Raw genomic sequence first — 20,145 nt, forward strand, 5'->3', positions numbered from 1 at the left:
CCTCACGCTAACACCCATATCCCAGCATGAGAACTAAATCCAGATAGGGAGAACCGCGTCTCTTTTCATGCTTCCCATTCACCTACCCTTTTCATTTACATTCTGCTAACACATGTGAAATCATTTTGTGACTTATGTCCCTAGATTCCAAATTCTTAGAGAGGAAATGATCGTTAGTGGAAATAAAAATCTGATAAATTCTTGGAATCAAGCATCCCACCATCCCCAAATGAGGACTTGGGTGGGTGTTATCCAGTATTCTGGCTTCAGGGAAATGGAATCTTGTCTTTCATAACAGATGAAGAAGAATTTTGATCACTTTCAGGAGAAGAGATGGACAGAGAGATAAAAGGGTAGCAAGAGAGAAGAACAATTGATTTGGAGAAGGATGGCCTCTGGGGCATCTCCACTGCTTTAGCAAAGCCTCCTGACCTCACAGTGTTTGCTGTGAGTGAACGTGTAAATACCAAATGAGAGGCTTAACTTTACACTGAGCTTAGAACTAGGCAGAACAAACATACCTCACAGGGAGGCAGAGGCGCCTCCTCCTATGCACCCCTCTAATGCTCTTTCCTTCAAATCTTGTGAATAGTTTTATTTTTCTACAGAGATTGGATTTTGACATAAGTTATTCTTAGCTAATAGGAGACAGGTTGGTTTCTAGCCCTACAATGCATATATATATATTACACAAACACTCATACATTCAAAGTATTTATTGAATATCTGAACTATGGCACTGTGTTAAATGTTGGGGAAAAATATTTAACCAGAGCTTTTGGTCATCTCTCCTCTAAAAATATTCATAAGTGTCTAGTAACAAAGAGATGAGGAAATCAACAAATTGTAATATAGTGTAATGTCATGGAATACTGGGTAGGGGCTTCCAATTCAGATTGGGATTGGGTGGTGGCCAGGAAAGGTTCTCCAGAAAAGATAACATAAGTTGAACTGCAAAGGTCAAAGAGGAGGAGGTTCATATACTAATTTTATGTTACAAATTTTCCATAATAAAAAGTTTCAAAATTTTTAAAAAAAAGTTAAAGAGGAGTTAGCCAGCCAGACAAGGAGAATAAAAAAAGTTGGGAGTAATTTCAAAAAAGAGGAAATATACTGAGTAAAGAATTATAGAAATGCATAGGTCTTTTGGGATGGTAATAGTATGACTGGAACTCAAGACATGGACCTTCTTTCTTTCCCAGGTCTACAGTTTCCTGTGTCTAGATTTTATTATTATTATTCTTTATTGTCTAAAGTTTTACATATGTCTTCTTTTTTCCCCAATCCTGTGTCTAGATTTTGATTCAAAGGAACAAGAGATTCAAGGAACTGGACTCAAAGGGACTGGATCCAAAGGAATTGGAACTACTCTGATTAGGGAAGAAAGGTCAGGGAAGGCCACAGAAGTAGGAGGCTTGTATAATTTTAAATAACATGATCAGGAAAAGTTCCCTCTCTGAAGATATTTGACTAGAGCAGCAGTTCTCAACCTGTGGGTCGCGACCCCTTTGGCAGTCGAACGGCCCTTTCACAGGGCTCGCCTAAGACCATCCTGTATATCAGATATTTACATTATGATTCATAACAGTAGCAACATTACAGTTATGAAGTAGCAACGAAAATAATTTTATGGTTGGGTCACAACATGAGGAACTGTATTTAAAGGGCCAGGAGGTTGAGAACCACTGGACTAGAGACTTGACCAGAGTAAAGAAGGAAGCCATGAGTAAGTTTGAGGGGGAAAATCAAGAGTTATTTAGGACATGTTAAGTTTGAGATGCCAATTAGACACTCATTATATATAAAAGTCTACAGTTTAGGCTGCATGGCTGGGATAGAAAAACATATCAGGAAGTCACACGCATAAAATTGGTATTCAAAGCCACAAAAATAGATGAATTGGTAGGGAAAGAATGTAGCCAAAGAAGAGAAGGGTTTACAGGACAAACCCTGAGGCGTGCAAGCAGCGGAGAGGCCAGAAAAGGGTAGGGAATGAGAAAGTGGAAGTGTGGAATCACATGATCTGAGAGGAAGCCCATATTGCAAGAAAGAAAGAGCAGTCAGCTCTGTGCAACACTGTTGGAAGGTCAAGTGGAAGACAGAAAGGTGACCACTGATTCTAGGGACATGGACGTCACTTGTCATCTCAGGAGTGATTTTGGGGAGTGAGGGATGGAGGGAGGAAACCAAATTGGAGATGGGAAAGGTAAGTGGAGACAGATTCTACAGCCATTTGTTTAAAAAGGTAAGCCAGAGAAAGAAGAGCAAAATGAGGAACATCCTTCTACCCAAGAAGATGTTCTCTGGAGTTACTCCAATCAAGAGTGGGTGCCCCTTTCCCCAGAGGAATGTTGTGTAAAAATAAACCCACCAGGGAGTTTGAGCCCAGGGGAATCCCATGACGCTGATTCACTTCACAGAGGGAAGCTGCCCACGATGAAATTCACCTTAACGTCCCATGATCATGAGCATTCTCCATGAAAAAATTTAAGCGGAAGTGACAGGGCCAAGTGAGGACATGCCAGCGTGCTTTAGGACTTTTGGAAAGACTTGCGAAGCTGGGCCACCGACTACAGCCTTTGCACAGAATCATCTAAAGCACTATTCAGAGATCCTTCCTATCAAACATCACAGCCGAATCAAAATTTCCACTGTGATGATTATGTGGTTATAGATGCAGCCTTGGTCTGTGAAACATTAGCATGAAAAATATTCATTAATCACCTACTCATGACTAGGCCTAAATACAGATGGGTTGGGTATGATTTGATTTATAGGGTGCTAAGCAATCCATCTATTTATTTAAAAACATCTTTCCTTGGTTGCATGAAAATCGCCATCATTAGAAGCCTTCCCTTGATCAAAAGACGGTAACTCTGGAAGATCCCCTTAGAAACACACACACACACACACACACACACACACACATACATAAATAAAAGAAAAATATTAGCAAAGACGAATTTATTAACACTTTAGTATAAATTTATTTCTCAGACTTGTTGGGAAAGGCTGGGTTTCAAACAATAGACAGAAAAGTTGTGTTAAAAGGGAACATTCCTGTGCATTCTGACTCTAGGTAGATTGTATAATAGGAAGCCTTGGGCAGGCAGCTCCAATCATGAAGTTCCTGCGCATCTTCGGGAGGAGAACAGCATTAATGTCTGAAAAGTATTATGAAGGTAACACAAAGAAATGCAAAAAGAATTTCTTAAAAATAGCAGGAAACAAATCATTCATGATACCATGACTAGGACAATTTCCATTTCATACTCTGGTACCTGTTTTTTAGTGTCTCGGCCGCTGCATCACACACGCCCTCCATAATTTGATAGGAGTTGCCTTTATATGTTATTTTTGTATACACTTTCATTTGATAGAGAAATTTGTGCACCTTATTCTTTCTATTAAACATATTATGCACACTTTCTCATATTATTTCACAAAATTCACAAGCATCGTATTTAACAGCCATATAAAATTTCACCCCGTGGAAGTGTCCTAGTTCACTTAAAAATTCCCCTGGACTTGAATAGTAAAGTCCTTTCTACTTTATTCTTACTGAGAATCATTCAGGCTTTAAGTAACATCAGTGGCCAAAAAACACTTCTTCTGAGTTTAAGATTACTTCTTTAGGATAGATTTCAGAAGTGGAATTATGGGTAAAATAGGAAAACACTTTTAGAATTCTTGCTACAAACTGCTTTTGGTATAACATGGATTGTACCAAAATGAGGAAAACGAAGGAGAGCGATTTTGAATATAAAACTGTGGCTTCCCTACTGCTTTGCAGAGATGGCTAGCTACATACAAGCTGGAACTGCGCCTGTCACTGTACACAGGGCCTGTGGTCCTTGCATTGAAGTGAGCACACTCTAGAACGGCAAACACTGAGATGACCATCCATGCACTGAGGTAATTTACTCAAAGGTGAAGACATACAAAAGTGGATGCAAGATAATCTAGGGTTAACTACAGGGTAAGACTAGGTTTGAAGCCTGTCCCTGAAAGTGGCCTTTTTGAAAGGTCTTATGAGTGACATTTAATTTGAATGTACACTGTCAATAGCAGTGGAGCTATCTGAATTTTGGGAGGGTCTACAGGTAGATTTATTTATTTTATTTATTTATTTTTTTTAAATGTATTTTATTGATTTTTTACAGAGAGGAAGGGAGAGAGATAGAGAGTTAGAAACATCGATGAGAGAGAAACATCGATCAGCTGCCTCCTGCACATCCCCTACTGGGAATGTGCCCGCAACCCAGGTACATGCCCTTGACCGGAATCAAACCTGGGACCTTTCAGTCCGCAAGCCGACGCTCTATCCACTGAGCCAAACCGGTTTCGGCTACAGGTAGATTTAAAATTTATATTAAATGCTCAGATTTTAAAAAAATACATATACATATATGCATATAAGTTCTTTGGTTAATCTCTTCTCGGATCCCCTTTTCTCTGAGATCTGTCAGTTTGTGGCATGCTTCCATGTCTCTGGACCTATTTGTTCATCAATTAATTTTGTTCATTAGATTGCACATATAAGTGAGGTCATGTGATATTTGTCTTTCTCTGACTGGCTTATTCCATGGAGAATAGTGCGGTGAAGGCCTGGGGTTGTGTGGGAGCAGGATGGAGCAGGAAAAAGGGGGACATCTGTAACACCCTCAACAATAAAAATAAAAATACATATACATTTATATACTTATAAATGCATAATTTTAAGATGCTCAGACCTGTGGATCAACAACATGAAATAAAGATCTGGACACATGATTACAATTCAATCCATTTTGTGAAGAACAGATAAGAGCCTACATTTTGGGGCAACCAAGTGAGCATTACTTTAAGAAGTATTTTTGGTAAAAATCAATGGGTGAAAATTAAGTGGTTGCTGATGGAATCAGCAAAGGTAGAGAGAGCAAGGCCCTATTGGCTAAGATGCCTCATTCTCATAGAAATGATATTAGAGGTTAAGTAATACATCCTACCCATTGCTCAAATCAGGGGAATGGTTTTCTACTGGGAATGCTTAAATGAAAAAGACTTCCTCTGGAGCCAAAGTGCTTATTGCATGGCAGTTTTTACTAAAATTAAATGATGAATTTAATTGCATTGAAGTGAGCACACTCTAGAACGGACAGGCCTTACACATGTAAATCTTGAAGGTGACAGGCCTGCCTCTATATGATCCACGGAAATCGGTAAGTGGAAGAGGTAGCAATGCTGATTTGGGGATTATTTCCTTCCAGCAGTGCAACAGCTGGCTACAAAGAGGCCAGTGATTGAGATACATCAGCCCATTACCAAAAAGCAACCTGTTTCCACGTCGCTCAAGCCTTCCGCAGTGTCTCTGACCTCTGTCGGGGCCCACGTTCTTGTTTCAGCCTTCGCTGGTCAGTCACATGAACTGTAATTGTCTACTCTGGAAAGTGTTTACATCTAAATAAAACATGAAGAAGTAAAAGAGAAAAGATGGAGAGGCCTAAGGAGGAGAGAGAGAAAGGAAAAGGGTGGGAAGTTATTTCACAACACACCACCGAAACCAGTGGATGAATTCTGGTGTCTAATTTTGGCGACAACAATCACTGGCGAAGCACGAAGCTGGCAACTACTGCTAATCAGTTTGCCACTGTCTTCAGATTTAATGCAATATTTGGCTCAGGCGTTTTAAAAAATCCCCCATTCCAGCTAAAATATTTACACAGTTCTATGTGTCTCACTTAATGCCTGTTAAGCAATCGTCTTTTAAAACTCCACAGACACTTGTAAATCTGTCGGGAGAACTGTGGCCTATAAACAAAGCTTCATATAAAGCGGGCTGCACTGTCAATTCGCTGGGAGTCGGGATTTCTTAGATGCGTTTGAAAAAAAATGTTGAAAATCAGAACTAGTTTGGCGTGGGTAACGAAGTGGCGGGATGCTGTTAGTGGTATTAACGGGAAACCTCCAGACACTGACCTTGGCTATTTAAAGCCCCACTCTCCTGTAACCCTGTCATCGATCTGCCTCTCTGTTGAGTTATGGCGCAGGGAAAGTTACTGGTCCAGCAGCCCCGGTCATCTGCATCCCAGGGCCTGCCAGGTTAGAGAAGGTGAGGTGGTGAGGTTTGTAACAGGAGGCGAGTATATGGTTCCATGCCACTTGACTGTGATGTAAAAGTTTTAGGGAGGATGGGGATTCTTAGAGGAAAGGGGAAGTTCTCCCGCAGGGGGAGGCTAGGTATAACGGATTCTGAAATGCTTATTAAACACCCTAACGTCGTTAGCCCTGATGTTAATGAGCCCAAGTGATAAAAGTTAAAGGCAAGGCAGGCCCAGCAGAGCTGTCTGCTGCTGGTCGGGGGAGCCCCAGGAACTTGTCCCTGTCTTCAAGATGAGTCAGGACCTTGTGATAGGACCTCGAGCAACTTGCCCAGTTGTTTAATTATTCCTATTAGACTAGCTGCCTTTTTATTTCTACTCCGTGTCACTGACTTGAACATGTCATTGAGTATGATTCACAATTGATTTTATAACACTTTAAGGAAGAAAAATAATACACTTCAGTTTAAAAGCCCAACCCCCACTTAAAATACTCAATTTTGGGTAGGAGGATAAAGAGAGGTATGCCCTGGATTGAAAAATAAATAAACAACAACAACAAAAAACTAGGTATTGTTAATTCCAAGATATAGTTACTCGAACAGGAGGTAGCAAAATACTTGTTCATTCTCTTTACACTATCACCATCAGAAAGGGTTTTGCAAATTATTTTGTGAATCTGCCAAGTTCACAAAACTCTGCTCACCTTCCCACCTATCACATAGGCAGCAGGTTTAATCGCTGTTCTTAGACACAGATTACTGCTCCTGCCAGAAGAGAGATCAGAAGAGAAAATAGGAATATGTTTCTCCCCTAGAAAACGAGGGCAACACTGGTGCTTAAAATGGGTTTACAAATGATTTAATATGTCAGCGAGTTTATTTAAAATTAGCAGCTAACTCAGCGCTTTGAATAAATATTTGCTGAACAAATAAACTGATTGAAAAGGTCAAACAAGGTCCTCCTGGTATTTTGGAGATTTTTTTCGGATACATGGAGATTTGATGGTCTTTTCAAAGACCATCAAAAATAGTCAAGAAAAGTAGTTTTAAAACACAGTCAATGAGCAGTTTGAGAACATCAGCCATTCTAGATTTTCCTCGGGCTTTTCCCTTTCTGTGCATTATGGCACCGGGAAAGTTACTGGTCATCTACACGGAATTGTCCATAAACTCAGCGGCCTTTTATCTCTGTACTCAATGATTTCCTGAAAACTATACCAAGTTCTCAACCTGTATGATTAAAAGCGAATGGCTCTTAATGGTCAAGGGTGTCTCGAACCTCAGCCTGCTTTATGTGTCTCATTTTATTCCTCAGAAGCAGTGGTTCTCAACCTTCCTAATGCCGAGACCCTTTAATACAGTTCCTCATGTTGTGGTGACCCCCAACCATAAAATTATTTTCGTTGCTACTTCATAACTGTAATTTTGCTACTGTTATGAATCATAATGGAAATATCTGATATGCAGGATGTATTTTCATTGTTCGAGACCCACAGGTTGAGAACCGCTGCTCAGAAGAACCCTGGGAGCTTGGTCCTGCTATCATCCCTATTTGTAGGTGAGAAGAGTAAAGTCTGAACTCAGGGATGTCCTACCCACTGGCCTTGTGCTGTCCTGCTTCCTACTCGAACCATCTACAGGGAAGTGCAAGGAACCACTGGAGTATCCACGAAAGTGCTTTGTGAAAGTTGAGGAACAAGGCAATGAAAGCTAAAAATCACCAAGCATCACCACTGGGACCCCTTCATTTTAAATGGGACAACAGAAGGCTGGAGAGGTTAGGTGAAGGGTAGGAGAAGGTCAGGTTATTCAATGGCACAGAGGAGACCAGAGCTAGGGCTGCTGATCCCAGGTAGGTCAATGACCTTTCAACAGGTACTTAAAAAGTAGAGTTGCAGTCCATGACCTCTATCCATCTAAAAGCAATGCTACAGCCAAGAAATCTGAGAGAAATAAAGATATTGGCAAAACTCCAATCCTCTTTGCTGGGCTTAACAGGTATCCCTCTAACTTTCTTCATTTGCTAGTCTGACACATAAAGACTCCATTTGTGACGTGTGAATCCTTCTTAGGAGCCAAGATACACATTTTTTTTGGGCAAGAAAATATTTTGATGTTCACAAAACCACCCACAAATCTATTTCTGTGAAGAAAATATCTTTTTTGTTGTTGTTAGGAAGGGTATTTTTTCCATTGATTTTTAGACAGAGTGGCAGGGAAGGAAGAGTCAGAGAGAGAGAGAAACATCAATGTGAAAGAGACATATCAATTGGTTGCCTCCTGCACACGTCCTGACTGGGGCTGGGGAATCAAGCCTGCAACTGAGGTATGTACCCTTGACCAGAATCTGGTCAAGGGTACATACCTCATAGTCTGAGAGACAATGTTCTAACCAATGAGCAAAACCAGCTATGCCTTGAAGAAAATATCTTGACCCCACACAAATTTATAGTAACACTAGAGGCCTGGTGCATGAAATCCATGCACTCGGGGGAGGGGGTCCCCCAGCCTGGCCTGTTGTGCCCTGTCACAGTGCGGGAGCTCCGCAATCGATCACCCCAAAGAGGTAGGCCACACCCACCCATCTGGGGCTCCTCGATGGATTGCCCCAAAGAGGTAGGCCAGACCCCCAGAATCCCCAGGCAGGCCTCACCACGTGGAGCCGGGAGGAGGTGGGACCTCCAGGCAGGCCTCGCTGTGCGGAGCTGGGACCCCCAGAAACTCCAGGCAGGCCTCACTGTACAGAGGCGGGACCCCCAGAACCCCCAGAACCCCAGGAAGGCTTTGCTGTGGATAGCCTGGGGACACCCAGGCAGGCCTCCCCGCATGGAGGCAGGACCCCCAGGAACCCCAGGCAGGCCTCCACACGCAGAGCCGGGACCCCCAGGCAGACCTCACCATGTGGAGCTGGGGGACCTCCAGGCAGGCCTGCCTTGCAAAGTCAGGGGACCCACCTCCTCCCAGCCAGGAGGAGGCGGGACTTCAAGGCAGGCTCGGTGCTGCATATGCAACATCAAGCCCAGCCCCGCCCACCTGTGCGCACCTGCTGTGCACACAGCCATCTTGTGATGGCATGAGGGCATCATGGCTGATGACCACTTAGGCTTTTATTAGTAAGGATTGGCTTGGTAATCAAAAGACCCAAATTCTATGCCTGGTTGGGTATTCCCAGCCATATTGCTTCCTATGTTGGAGACCTGTTTTCTCCACTATATATGCCTGTGTTACCCACTTCAAAGAATGAAGTTCTACATACAGGTATGCTATCACCATTATAATTACATTAACACTTTTTTCTATTTTTGAATGGGACATATAGAAGATACTCTTGCCAACGACTTGCCAAATTAAAGCTATTTTCCATTTCTTCTACTCGTATTTCTTAAAAATATTTTTTTAAAGTTTATTGATTTTTAGAGAGGAAGGGAGAGAAACATTGATGTGAGATCATAACATTGATTGGCTGCCTCCTCCACATGCTCCACAGGGGATCAAGCCCGAAACTCAGGCATGTGCCCTTGACCAGGAATCAAACTGAAACCTCCTGGTGCACAGGTTGATGCCCAATCAACTGAGCCATACCAGCCAGGGCCTATTTGTATTTTCTATTCCTTCTACAGTATGCTGAAGGTTTGTAGCTGAAGGCTTCTCTCTGGTTTTCCTGGGCAATTCTTCCCACAGTTGAGTAGAATCCTTGTCAAGAGCAGTGTGCTGTTTCTAAACAAGTGGAAAAAAGTTAAAATACTGCTGTTAAGTACAGGTGTGAGAGATCAGTGAAGACTGAGGAGACATGGCAACTCAATGCAATGTGGTACTCAGGGTTGGATCCTGAAACAAAGACAGGGCACTAATGGAAACACTGGTGAAGTCCAAATGAACTCTAGGAAGTTTAATTAACAGAAATGAATCAGTGCCAGTTCCTTAGTTTTGATGAATATATCACAACAACGTAAGATGTTGATAGGGGAACTGGGTAGGGGCTATATAGAAACTTTCTATACTATCTTTGCAACTTCTATAAATCTAAAATTATTCCAAACTAAAAATTTTTTAAAAGCTCATTTTTATAAAGATGTGAGCACCCTGGCTGGGCAGCTCAGTTATTTGGAGCATTATCCCGACATGCCAACGTTAGGGGTTCAGTCCCTGGTCAGAGCACATACAAGAAGCAACCAATGAATGCACAAATAAGTGGAACAACAAATCAATGTTTCTCTCTCTCTCTTTCCCCCCTCCCTCCTTTTCTCTCTCTCAAATCAATAAATAAAAACTGAAGAAAAAAAGGTATGGGCAAGACAGATGTAAAAAACTATCTAGAAAGATTCTGTGTTGATATTTGCAAAAGCCATGACTCCACTTAAAAAATTCAAAAGGAAACCACAGCTGATCTATTATGGATGTGGAGTACGCAGGGAAGACCCACAAAACTCCATCCAACATATCTATAATTCAAGAAAAGGCCTCAGCCCTGCACCAAAAGACAGATGAATACTACTATATTTAACTTGTTTCAGATTAAAGGTTAAGGAATGTTATATTACTTACTATGATTCCCGATTTGGGCCAACTTTGTTCCATTAATCAACCATATTGGATAAGAATTCTACTTATAAAGATTACTTCTAGATGGTATCAACATTAGTTTTTGAGGCACGGATTAATTTAAGAGAAAATCCTTGAGAGCCATCTAGAAAGAGAATACCTGAAGTCAAACCTGATAAGATTTTACAGTTGATTTTTAGACCCTGTATATGACCAGAATTCCAGGAATTTTTAGCTGTTCTAATTAATTAAGTCCAGGGAAGCCTTACTGCATAAATAGAACTGTAGAATGCACTGAAATAGCACAGTAATAATAATCACCGTAGAAACTCAGAGTTGGAATGCACTTTTAAAATCATCCAGCACAACTGCCCTCTTTAATGTTACCTGTCCTGCCCATCCACCATAACACAGTCTTCCAAGCAGAAGTGGGTGAGGCGCCCACTACCTCTCAAGGCCATCAGTCGTCCCTTTGGGCAGCTTTAAAATCTGTCTTCTTAAACCTTCTACCTGTTTATGCTCATTTGACATCTTTGCCCATAGGAAACAACCTAATTTCTCTCTGATAGCAAGGACAGCAATTATCTGAAGTAAGCTTAGTCTTTTCTACCATTTATTCATTTTCTCATTCATTCATCCACTCAACAAATATTGGTTGAACAGCAACTATGTGGCAGGTACTGACCAACGCAGTAAATATAAACACTAAAAAGGTCATTACATCCATTGGAGAAGGGGAGAGAAAATTTACAAATAAATAAACAGAAAATAATACAGGATCAAAACTGTGGGCTATAAAAGAGAGAGACTATTCAAAGTGGCTGCTGAAGTTTGGGGGGTCAGGGAAGGCCCAGGGCGTGGAGCTATTAATACGAAGAACATTCCGGGCAGAGGGAATAGCTGCCCCAAAGGTCCTAAAGCAGAAACAAGCTCACTGGGTGGGAACCCAAAGAAGGCCTGTGAGGCTGGAGTTTAGTGGGCAGGAGGGGATGGGGTTCCATGAGATGAGACGGGGAAGGTGGATGTGGGCAAATCGTGTAGAAACTTGTAAGGCACGGCTACAAGTTTTGAAGTTGGATTTTATTCCAAGAGCAATGAATATGAACCAACAAAGCAGCCTGACCTGTGTGGTGTATGGAGCCTCTATTAAAGGGAGGGCAAGAGTGGAAGCAGGGCTACTGGTGAGGAACCTGGTGCGATGGCCCACACGTGGAGGTGGAGAGCAAGAAACTGATTCAAGGCGTGTTTTGAAGGGTCAATAGGATTTGCGTATGGACTGGATGTCAGATATAAAGGCACAAAGGGAGTCAGGAATAAGTGTTTTCCTTTTGCTCCTACTCTGCAAAGGGGCTTCCTTCATACAAGCCCCCTCTCAAATAATCAGTGAGTGGGCAGGATACCCTTCGTTTCACACAAGGACACTGAGAGGTGGGGGGTGACGCTGCCGGCCAAAGGTGACACAGCCTCCAAGACACGCATTTGAATTCAGGGCTTGTGACTCAGGCTTTTCCATGACAGTAGCTTTACTTCAATTACTTTATGTTTCTTGTTAAAGAAAAGACAAAATAAATTCTATTTACTGTGTTGATTTATAAATAAGGGTAAGAAATAAAGTGAAAACCGAGAGGAGGGAACCAGGGCAACATAACTCATCCTTCCCACCTACAGATGTCACAATTGTGGCTTCAAAGAAGAACACAAACTTCTTCCATTAATTAAAGGGGTGAATCGGGTTTCAGTTTCCGTGTCCCCTCTCTTTTCCATACAGCTTGGCTTTGAAGGCATTCCATTTGGGAAATGTGTGACCTTTACCCATCATGCTGCACTTAATTGAATGCTTTGCATCAAGAGTCACCACGCTAATCAACATTTACACCCACTGCCTTTTTGAAACTCTTACCCTAGTTCCTTATGTCTGTTTTGTTGAAATGGTTTTACAAAAATAAATCATATCAAAGTTTTTCTTTTATTATTTCTAAAACTTTGCTAGCAAAACTAAATATTTTTAACACCATGGCAACGCAGTCAGGACTCTGGCTAATGTATCCAGTCCGTAGCAGAGTTCAGACTCACCACACCACGGAAGTGGACAAATGGGCTAGGAGGAGGAAAGAGCCATGGATTAGGCACGGTCCATAATCATTCAAGGCATGTCTTCTGGAGCTTCCTAAAAGGTGATAAACTAGCCAGGCTTGTCCTAGCGGATCAATTTCCCCGCTCCGTTCTAGGACTCACCAATATGCACACATTGAGCAAACTGCATGGCTCTGAATGAGATCAAGTAATACCGCCCTCACCTTCGCAAGTACTTCCTCAGCCATCTGTTCATCTGACCCTTCCTCTATCCCTCGGGGTTGGGCAGGCTCACCGAGGTTAAGTGATTTGTCAGAGTTGCATGGCTTATCATGTGGTTAGTAACAGGCAGAACTAAATTTTTCAACTGTATCTCTTATATCTCAGGCTGGTACTCCTTTCCACACACTAGCTTCCACTGTTGAAATTTAACTAAACTGTCACAAATGCTGTGTGTGGATTTTGTTTTTTTTGCATATTTATTTATTATATACATGCACATAGTTAAAAAAAAAAAAAAAGAACTCTGTGCACTCGACATAGACCAGATCCCAATCTCCCGCCACACCCACCACATGGGGCCCCTCCCAATATAGCAGCACTGTGACGTTCAGACTAGTATTCAGTGTGGACATTTTTATGACTTTGCAAAAACAACTCCCAGTCCCAGCTGATATATGTAAATTCTGGTTAACTTGCCTTTCCTAAAACACTGCTGCCCAAACTACCTAATCCATAATTTGCTCTGCTTTCTATGCATTTACCACTAAATGGACTCCAAAGTTGTTACTAGTTGTGTAAATCCTGTCAAAGCGTTCAGATACATGAGACTGCATATTTCTCAAGAATCTTCTTCATGGTTCTTCTGACCTAATCTAATCTGGAATGTTTGCTCTTCATGCCTGGTTGTCATCCTGAGCTCGCTGTCTGTGGGGCAGCCCTTCACCTCCCTTTTCCATTGGATTTTTTTTATTTTTATTTCCTGTCACCTTTGTCTTCCCACTTGGTGGTAAAGCACATTCTCTAGCAACATCTCGAGGATGGGAGATACGTTTTTTGAGAATTTACATGTATGAAAACACTTTTATTCTGCCCTCATATTTAATCAATAATTTGGTGGGATAAGATTCTGGAATAAGAATGATTTTCCCTCAGATCCATTTCTAGCTTCCAATGTTGCTGTTGCAAAGCCTGAAGCCATTCTGCTTACTGACTGTCCCTGTGTAATTTGTTTCCACATCTCATCCCTCCCTCTCCCCAAAAAGCTTTTCTTTTTGATTCAAGTATTCTGAAATGCTCTAACAATGGTATGGATATTTTATTCTCTGAGCCTTTTAAAATTAGGAACTTGTGTCCATCTTTTTTTGGAAATTTTCTTGAATGATTTTATTGATTTATTTACATATGGATACATACGAATATTTATGAATGCATATGTACAAGTTACCGTGTGAGTTTGTGGTGTGTATGAATCTGGTGGTAAAAATTGGATTGCTTCTCACCTTTCTCCACTCCTGGAATAGAATTCAGCTTTCTTGTTTGGCTAATTCATTTATCACTTGTCCATCTACAAAAATGTTGTGATCATGGTTTTCTCTCTTGTTCTGTGTTCTTAAGCGCATGCTTTTAAAGAACTCTCTCTACTTTTGTTTTACTAATTTTCAAGAGGAACTGAAATCCCACAAGAGTGTTCAATTCCAATGAGTGTTCAGTTGGCCACCTCTTCTCAGTAGTCCTCCCAGAGTTTTCCAAAGTCTTCCTCTTCCCTTCCTAAAGCCATATTGCTTTTGGACAATTCACATATGAATGGTTAAAGAGAATATTCACTTTCATGATGAGATCTAGTTTTTCTCTTTTCTTTCTCTCTTGAAGAAGGCATACTCTCATGGAGAGAAAGCCATCTGATCATACTAGGTGGTAAAAGTCATTCATCCTGCAGGGCTGGTTCCAAGCACAGAAGCAATGGTCTGCTCAGCTGTGTGACTTCACAAGTCCTGGAAGGTTCCTGTACTTTCACATCTATGTCAGAAGCCATGTAATTCCACAAATGGAAGTCAAAACCATGTGGGTTGCCTTGGAGTGCCCCTATAGTACTCTGTTATTTGTCTGACTAACCACATTGGGATATGTAGGGGAAAAACATAGGCTAGGTAATTGTCAGAGAGAGAGCTGAAGACAGTGAGTATGTTGGAGAAACCAAAAGAGATTGATAGGCAGGTCACTGGATGATGGAGATTACAACAGGTAAATTAGTTGAGTGGTTATGGGTAGAGAGAAGAAAAAGCCTAATTATAATCCAAAGATTATTTGCATTCCCTTTAGAAGATAAACTAGAGAACTAAGTGGGCCTTATTCTCCAAGCTTTATCATCCTAGATCATTTGTTAGTGTCTGAGGGTTGGGTCTGCAAATAGTAAAGGATTAAAGCATGATATAGTGGAAAGAGTATAAGCTTTGTAATCAGATAAACCTGTTTCAAATCTCAACTTTGTCATTGGTAGCAAAGTTGTTTCAACTTCCTTACTGTAAAAATGCAAGCAGTACTTGCTTTGAAGTAGTTTTAACAAATAGAAATGATGAAAGCAAATTTGGTAATTGATCATTAAATAGTAACTTGTCATTAGTGATTGTGGAAATGGACACGCACTGTACTCTTATATTTATTACACCTGAGTCCATTGTCCACCCTTGCAAGGATTTTATCAGAGATTATTTAGAATTGCCAGCACATAATGGTAATAAAATGTGAACCAACTTTTAGTAGGTTTTATTATTGCTGTGAAATTCTGGACAGATGTGCCAGATAAAAGACAGGACACCAAGTTAAATTTGAATTTGAGATAAACAAGAAATAATTTGTTTAGTGTAAGTGTGTCCCATGCAGTATTTGAGACACACTGATGCTCAAAAAATCTTGTTTACCTGAAATTCAGATTTAATAAATCTGGCAACTCCGAGGGCACCCCATATTGCATGCTCCATTGTAGGTTCCCTGACTGTATTTATTGCAAATACAAAGGAACAGCCATTACAGACGTTCTTTAAATTGTTTCCTTTGCTTCTGAGATAATATCAATAGGCAATCATTATTTTAAAATTCAGTCAGCGTGGCTCAGTGGATGAGCATTGACCTATGAACTAGGAGGTCATGGTTTGATTCCCCATCAGGTCACATGCCCGGGTTGTGGGCTTGATCCCCAGTGTTGTCCCAGTCAGGGCACATGTCTGGGTTGCGGGCTCAATCCCTGGTGTGGGGCCTAACAGGAGGCAACTGATCAACAATTCTCTCTCATCATTGATGTTTCTCTCTCTTCCTCTCTGAAATCAACATAAATATGTTTAAAAAAATTCTGTTTTGGGATCAGCATTTCTGACTGACTTAGTCGACCAAAGGCCACATTTTCATCCAAGTGTTGGATAGATACATAGATTTCAAGCCGGGGAGGAGCCAATATGGTTGCAGGAAAGACAGAGTCAAAGAGGCCAATGGAGAGGCAAACTGGAACTAAACACTGGATAGTGACCCAGGCTGGGTGGTTCAGTTGGTTGGAGCATCATCCCGTACACCAAAAGGTTGCAGGTTAGATCCTGGTCAAGGCACATCATACCTTGGTTGGGAGTCTGACCCCCGGTCAGGGAATGTATTTGGGAGGCAATGTTTCTCTCTCATGGCAATATTTTGCTTATTTTCTCTCTCTCTAAAAATTAATTAAAAACAAAACAAAACATATCCTCAGGAGAAGATTTAAAAATAAAAAACCACACAAAAGCAGTCAAGAGCAAAATGAAGTACATGTTCTGCTAACCAGCCCTTTCTGCCTTCCTCCACCATGGGGACACCAATGTTCTGCAGGCAGAGAATCCCTTCCAGATGCCAGCAGTGTTCACAGTCTCAAACCCCATAGATGGCGTTACACATATGTTGATATATATATATATGCGATTTGATATGTATGCTATTTTGTTGTATTGACAGCAAGCTTCAAAACTTCCTATGTCAAATTTGCTTCAGGTGTTAACATCATAGATATTTTTACGCTTAAAAATGTCAAATTTCGTGCAAAAAAAGAGAGCATTTGCGGAAAGTTTTAATTCATTACTTTATTTTGAAGAAAAAGTGCTGCTGAATATTTCGGGAAGCTTATGGTGAACATGCTCCATCTCAAGATACTTGTGAACGCTGGTTTAAACGTTTTAGAAGTGATGATTTCAAGGTGAAAGACAAAGAACGTCCAGGTCAACCGAAAAAGTTTGAAGACCAACAAGCATTATTGGATGAAGATGCGTGTCAAACTCAAAAACAACTTGCAGAAAGATTAAACGTTGCTCAGCAAACAATTTCTGATCGTTTACAAGCAATGGGAAAGATTTTAAAGCAGTGGTTCTCAACCTGTGGGTCAAGACCCCTTTGGGGGTCAAACGACCCTTTCACAGGGGTCGCCTAAGACCATCGGAAAACACATATATAATTACATATTGTTTTTGTGATTAATCACTATGCTTTAATTATGTTCAATTTGTAACAATGAAAATTATCCTTCATATCAGATATTTACATTACGATTCATAACAGTAGCAAAATTACAGTTATGAAGTAGCAACGAAAATAATTTTATGGTTGGGGTCACCACAACATGAGGAACTGTATTAAAGGGTCACGGCATTAGGAAGGTTGAGAACCACTGTTTTAAAGGAAGGAAAATGGGTGCCACAATGATAGACAAATGGAAAACCGAAAAGTCATTAGTAAAATGTTGCTTCAACGGCATGAAAGAAAGTCTTTTTTGCATCGAATTGTGACTGGTGATGAAAAGTGGATTTATTTTGAGAATCCCAAATGCACAAAATCATGGGTTGACCCAGGTCAACCATCAACATCGACTGCAAGGCCAAATCACTACAGAAAGAAGACAATGCTCTGCATTTGGTGGGATTAGGAAGGTGTGGTGTATTATGAGCTTCTAAAACCAGGTGAAACCATTAATACTTATCGCTACTGACAACAAATAATCAATGTGAACCATGCTTTGATCGTGAACGACCAGAATGTGCCAGAAGACACGGCAAAGTAATTTTGCTTCATGATAACGCACCATCACACATTTCAAAACCAGTTAAAGACACATTAAAAGATCTTGCCTGGGAAGTATTAACCCACCCACCGTATTCACCAGACCTTGCTCCTTCAGATTACCACTTGTTCCGATCAATGGCACAAGCACTTTCTGAGCAGCACTTTAAAACATACGAAGAAGTGGAAAATTTGGACTCTGAATGGTTTGCCTCAAAACAAGAAAAGTTCTATTGGGACAGTATCCACAAATTACCTGAAAGATGGGGGGAAATGTGTAGCTAGCGATGGACATTACTTTGAATAAAGCACTTTTGATGTTTCTCTAGAAATAATTGTGTTTTCTTGGATTACAAAATCCGCCATTATTAACTGGTACACCTAGTATTTGCCCAGACACTTAAGTGAGCTAAATGGCAAAGGAGAGGACTGTTTCCCCCTTTCAGGAGAAACAATAGGTAGTCTATTGCTTACCATGTAGTTTCAAACAGGAAAGATTTTCCAACATGTAAATAATATAGCTCATAGTGATTAATATTACAAATAATAGATTAATATGTAAAAAACTACGACTAATCCTTAATCATACTACTCTACCTGCCTATAACTGAGATTTGACTATAACTTATGTGGTTTTTTTAAAAGATATATATATATATATATATATATATATATATATATATATATGGAGAGGGAGAGATAGATAGAAACATCAGTGATAAGAATTAGTGATTGACCACCTCCTGCACACCCTCTCCTGGGAATGGAGCCTGCAACCCAGGCATGTGCCCTGAGAATCAAACCATGACCTCCTGGTTCATAGGTCAACACTCAACCACTGAGCTATGCTGGATTAGCTAAGATTTTTTTTAATTGATTTTTTTTTTTAGAGGAAGAGGAAGGGAAAAGGAAATATTGTTGTGAGAGTGGAACATCAATGGGCTGTCTCCTGCACGCCCCCTACTGGTGATCGAGCCCCAACCTGGGCATGTGCCCTGACTGGGAATCGAACCAACAACCTTTTAGTACACAGGATGATACCCAACCAACTGAGCCATATTAGCCAGGGATATAACTTATGTCTTTTTAACCTGATTTTAATTGTAAAAATTTCATATGCATATCCAAATAGTCAAACTATTGCCACTACACCAGTCTTAGCCAAGGGCCATGAGAAATGTATAAATGTTCTCACTTCATGATTTTACATGTGTAGGTGTGTGGTTTCCTCCCTAATTCCCCTCTTTTACTGATTATAATGGTTTTGACTGTATGATTCTAAATAACAGGTTGGTATTTTTGGTGAGCCTTTAAAAGGGAGTGGAGCTAAATGAGTGAATTCAATCTGCCATCTTCATCTGGACAACACATTGACTATAATTTAGAAAACCTACCACCACCCCTCCCCCCAACAAAAAAACCCTCTTTCTTGAACTGTTACTTTCATGTATGTATGAATTTATACCCTTCTATAATTTAAATTTTGAGTAGAATGTTTAGGAATTAGCGTTATACAAACAGAGGCTCATCTGGATGATATAGGGTTTATCTGGTCACTCCATTAAAATAAGGACATCAGAATGGGAAATGCCTACAGATGTATTGGATGTACTTCAATGTAAAGTTAGGTTAGAACTATTACTATTCAAACTTAAAATGAAAATTTTAGTAATTTTGAATGCCTAGACTATGTGTTTCACACAGCATCTCACTTTAAAAAGGCTTAAAAGAGTTAACATTTTAGGATAAACATTTATCAGGTAAACATTTATAGAGTGGTAACAGATATCAAAAAAGTCAACAGAGACTCTTGCCTTTCCAAAAATGTATAAGTGTATTTCCAAATATTTCTAAATGGTTCATCAGAAAGGACATGTTCAAATATATAGTCTTAAATATTTAGGGAAAAGGACATCATTGGAATGATCTTAAAACACACACAAACTTGCACCTCAGCCAACATTCTCAAACAAGTTTGTATATCTTACACTTAGGGTTAACTGCTAATTCCATTTTCCCAATTTATATATGCAATAACAGGGCTCAGAATGCATCATTTTCAATGCCGATTTAGATCATAGTTAGCTGGTTAAGTAGCCCACCCTTAATAACAGGGGTTACTAAGTAACTTTTGTTAGCTAATGACAATTTATTTTATTTTTTATTTTTATTTTTTAAATATATTTTATTGATTTTTTACAGAGAGGAAGGGAGAGGGATAGACAGTTAGAAACATAGATGAGAGAGAAACATCGATCAGCTGCCTCCTGCACACCCGTCACTGGGGTTGTGCCCGCAACCAAGGTACATGCCCTTGACCGGAATCGAACCTGGGACTCCCCAGTCCGCAGGCGGATGCTCTATCCACTGAGCCAAAC

At 40.5% G+C, this 20,145-nt stretch overlaps 1 protein-coding gene across 3 annotated transcripts in view; it reads right to left on the bottom strand.

Moving 5' to 3' along the window:
• Positions 1-20,145, bottom strand: part of FMN1 (formin 1) — a 387,832-nt gene that overhangs the window by 110,489 nt on the left and 257,198 nt on the right. The window lies entirely within an intron of this gene.

Source organism: Myotis yumanensis, unplaced genomic scaffold (genome assembly GCF_028538775.1).
Source record: "Myotis yumanensis isolate MYYU_CA2020_CCGP unplaced genomic scaffold, mMyoYum1.0.hap1 SCAF_1, whole genome shotgun sequence".
NCBI classification, from domain to species: domain Eukaryota; kingdom Metazoa; phylum Chordata; class Mammalia; order Chiroptera; family Vespertilionidae; genus Myotis; species Myotis yumanensis.